This window comes from Eleginops maclovinus, chromosome 1, assembly GCF_036324505.1.
Source record: "Eleginops maclovinus isolate JMC-PN-2008 ecotype Puerto Natales chromosome 1, JC_Emac_rtc_rv5, whole genome shotgun sequence".
Taxonomy (NCBI): Eukaryota; Metazoa; Chordata; class Actinopteri; order Perciformes; family Eleginopidae; genus Eleginops; species Eleginops maclovinus.
In genome coordinates, this window is record NC_086349.1 from 17,432,914 (window position 1) to 17,437,909 (window position 4,996).

Consider the following 4,996-nt stretch of genomic DNA (forward strand, 5'->3'; position numbering starts at 1 on the left):
TGTTTGGTGATCAGAATTTGTAAAATTTCAAGATTGAAAGAGAAATTATTTTAAAGGTCCCCTATTATGCAAAATGCACTTTTTGATTTCTTTTATACATAAATGTGTCCCTGCTGTGTAAGGAGACTCAGAAAGTGTCAGAAAATACAACCGTCTCTCTTTTCCTCTTTACCCACATCTCTAAAAACGGGGGTACAAACGAGCTGATCCAGATTTGCTTCGGTTATGACGTCATTTCGGAAATGTGGGCTGGCTTTACATTGAACTCCTGGCAACGTCCCACCCACGTGACACGTCCCAACCTTTCATCCGCAGTATACATTCGCGAGCTGAATCCCCTCTGCAGCACCTCTGTGTCTCTGTGCAGGATGTCTGCAGGAGGGACTTAGAGTTGTTGTTTATAATACATATAAAGTCACTGATCTAGAGATAAACACTGAGAAGTGTTTAAAAAATAATGCTTGATGTGGTTTGGAACATAATTTGACGTTTAATAATGGCAGAGTTTAGCTGAGCTTCTCCGTTAGAAACTTCTCTCTTCAGACAGAGAGCTGCATGCGCTGCTAAGGGGCGTGCCCAGCTTCAGCTCATTTGCATGAAAGAGAAAGTTACAGAATCAGCACTCGAAAACGGGGGCTGAAACAGAGGGATAGCAAACATGCTAAAATGCATGATCTGTTTGGTATTTTGAGCAAAACATGCCAGAGACATGTTTTTTAATATATTTGAGACCTTTAATCTATACCATAAAAGAGCATAATAGGAGACCTTAAAGTCTCGTTCTGTGACGCTACTGATGGTCTTACGTCACTTGGAGACTCATTCCAACCCTTGTTCTCACTTTCCCTCCTACTTCAGTTTTTCCTTTTTCAGACAATAAGTGTTGACAGTTAAACAGCACACAGAAATGCTTTCACATTTTCGGCGACAGATGTGACATTGTCCTGTAATGATGAAAGGTGACACACCTCAAAACGTACATAGACAGGAAGTACTGCTCAAAGGCTGCAGGAAACAGGAAATAACCATGGATGAGTTGTACAAGTCACTTACGGTTACTAAGAGGGTACTTAGCTAAAGTCATCAGAAGAGTAAGTGTGAGGGTTTAATGTAGAAATGACACAGAATTAACAAGAAAAATCAGAGCAAGATGAAGACGAGGAGTATGTGTGCTGACAAGCAAAACAGCAAAACAACAAACAGGTGTGGAGGGAGAGAGAGGGGCTGAGAGGGAGTCTATAACTAGTTTTGTGTTGAAAGGTCAAAGTCAGGCCTCGGATTTGAAATTGAAATGAAGTGTTGGTTTGGCAGCGTTCCCACCTCAGCACTCTATGGAAAAGGTGTGTGTGTGTGTGTGTGTGTGTGTGTGTGTGTGTGTGTGTGTGTGTGTGTGTGTGTGTGTGTGTGTGTGTGTGTGTGTGTGTGTGTGTGTGTTTGTGGCACAACACCACCTGTGCATACATGTACGTATCCCCATTTTCCTACTCTTAGGATTTCCTTCTGCACAGTACTTTGTTTATTTTAAAACAGTATATTGATAAGGGCAGTGTTTCTATCCTTCTCAAACATCTTGTGCTACCTCTTCCTGTGTAGAGCATTTGTGTCACCAATCCTGTAAGCAGGTTGACCAACTGATGAATGGCACAAAAATGATGTACCGTGTCTTTCATTTGTACCCATTAGGGTAATGGCTCAAATTGGAGTTGGAGTTTTGTGAATGATATAAATAATGTGGGGCCCATTCGCATCATGTGATATGTATTGCTGACATAACCACTAAACTAAAATCACCAGCAGGCTAGCACTGCTCCTACGCAGTTTTCACCTCATTGCTCGAAAACAAGTAGCAGGTATTAGAACTTAATAGCAAACTAAGCAATGCTGATATCATGTGGGAAACATGGAATATGCATCAGGACACAATTTAAGAAACTGTTTAAACTTTTGTTTGCCTCTTATGTATTCATTTAACAAAAAGTGTGTCTCCCTTTGGGAAAGAGTCTTTTTTAAAGCAGAGTTGACCCTATACTGTGCTGAAGGAAACTGTATCCCAACAGATTAAATGCGTTAAAAATCAACATCATCCTCACACTGCGCAGAGTTGTTCTGCTCTTTCTGCTTTGTGTAAGTTTTACACAAACAGCATATAACTAGATAAAACTGAGGATAATTTCAACAAAAATAATATTAACACAAAATTATTTGAAAGATTTCCACACCAGAAATCGACAATTACTGCTTAATAACCTTTCTCTACTCTGACAATTTTTCTGTGGACGCATCAGGCTTACAACCAAACTGTGAATGACGACTCTGAGACTGACAGAGAGGGAGGTTTACTATTGAGCAGTGGATGGATAGCGCAGGGTGAAATGGGGAAGCGGGGGGGATGGCTTTCTGCCAGCACCCAGCTCCAGCTGCAGAATGTAGGGTAGAGAAGTGTCCTTCCTCAGCTCCCCCGTGGAGGGCACCAGCCCATACTGAGCCACCACTGTCCCAGTACCCTCTACTGCTGCGGGGCCACTTTTTCCTCCCCACTCACCTCAGCTGTTTCTCCATCTCGCCCTCAATTGCTCCCTGTTTCTCTCCCAGTAGAAAACAACTCTGTGCCAAACAGAAGACGGAGATTGTGTCAATTAAATGGTATGTGCTGTATGCCACAAATCACACACACATGTTCAGCACTCACAAGCATAACACCCCCCCGTCCCCCGTCCCGTCCCGTCTCTCTCTCTCTTTCCCCCTCTCTCTCCCCCTATACGTTGGATCCACAGTTTTACAGCTCATGTCTGTTGTGACAGTGTGAAAGGCACAGGAAGGAAAGGCCGTGCTTCCTCTGATGCTCCTGCTGCTGTGGGCCCGAGGAGATAAGAACACACACACATGGATGCACACGCAGCCATGAACAAACAATCACAACACAGATCCATGCGGCCTGCACTAACACCCCCTCCCTCTCCACCTCCCCTGCAGATCAGCTTCCACGTGGTTTGGCCTTAATCAACCCCCAGCAAATCCCCTGCACCCCAACCTCACACATTTTGGTTTGTTCTTATCTCAACAATTTTCACTCCCTGGTTCAACTCGAAGTGTTTGAATTGGCAATGTTAGACGAACGCTGGAGGCTTTTAGCTCCAAAAAGGCAAATAATGTTTGCTCAAATTAACACTCAACTATTCCAGTCAGTGATACGAAGCAATCATCCTGGCCGCTCAGCCATTACATCCCAGTTGTAATCATAGAGAAGTGTCCTAACTATCCTTTCATTGCTTCAGTACTGTGCACGTGGAGAAAAAAGACACAAGTGGACTTCCTGGAAAGTGTATATGCTGTGCTTTCCAGGGTGAGACTGCTGCTGAGAGTGTGTATCTGTGATTTTTTTCTCTGTATGTGTGTGTGTGTGCGTGCCCGCTGACGTAAGCCTCTCTATCTGATGATGCCCTTCTAATCCCTACAGTGATGTGTCATGAATATGGAGTTTAAGACTCAAATCCCCAGGGATACACAGGCTATAGATAGCTTGCTCGTTCCACACATACACATGCGCACAGACACAGAAGACACACACCTTCAGCAGCAGTCCCACTCAGCGTACACGCCGCTGATGACCCCTGTGACGATAAAGGGGCAGAACAGGGAGATGCCAGAAAGAAGTGATTAAGATGAAAGTAACAGAGTAGGAAGAATTTCAATGGACAGAGGAAATAACTGAGAACTGCTGGAAATAAACAGTGTGCTGATTAGATTAAAATAATATCAACCTGACAAATCATCTCTATTGAGAATCATAACAATGCAGTTGCCATAATAATGCTAAGATATTGGTTAATCAGATATGTGTCCTAGTAAATAGCCTTATTGCATGTACCCCACAGTTGTTTTCCAAATAATATTGGTAATGGCTCACATCAATCCATAAAAGTTTACAGAATGTGTTTTACTTTAACTATTACTTATCCATATGGAATCAGTGCAGACGACTCAATCGTGATACAGACAAAAAACACAATATGGACAAACTTAACTGGTTAAACCCGGAGCCTATTTTTCAGGCCTCAGCCTCGAAAATGACGTGCCCAGAATGAATGAGTATATCTTCACAACTGAAATGGGTATATGAATAATCTTTTTTTATCAAAGCAATGATACACCTGTGAGTTGGCTGTAGAAGAGTCAGAATCAATATAGATGTTGCTGTGTCAGAGTAAATTCAGAGTGAACAAAGTAAAAAAATGTAAATTCTAATTCCCGCCTAAAAAATATATATATATTGTGAAAACCACCCTTCAATGATGGGACAATAAGATGAATACAGAATAACAGCAACATCATCCTTAAAGACACACAGTAAATCCCAAGTCTGATTGTTATTGCCGTTATATTAACATGTTGAATTCCAGAAAATTAGGCTTTTCAACCTAATCTTCAGCCCAGAACCTTTAGGGATCCAAACCACAATATATCATAAGTACCCTGTGTCAGGATAGATGCTAATTTTGTGAATTTTCTTTAGAGAGTTTTAGCGCAGGTAGGTCCAGGCGGACTCACCTTTGGGTACATTTGGTTACCATCAGGTACCAGACTGTAAAACTCATTTTATTTCATTGAAATATCACTATCCATATTCATTCCATCTAAATACAACTGTTTTTGACCTTTTTTGGAAATTTGTTTACCTCTATACCTTTTTTCGCCACAAATCGTAATGGTGCACCAGCTGCCAGTCAGACCTATGCATTACGCAGGGCCCTATGTCTGGAACCCATTGGTCAATTTGGGTGATTGACTCCTCTTTGTAACCATTAGAGTCAATACAATCGAGGGGCAGTTAATAAATCCATGTAAACATTACCATTGGTCAGTTAGAATGACTCCGACACAGCACGTCCTAAAAGCAGATGCCCCGGCCGGCTAAACTATGTACCCTGTTTATTACAAATAAATAATGATGGATTATTAGTAATCATTTCGAAGTGACACAGAGATATCGGATTAA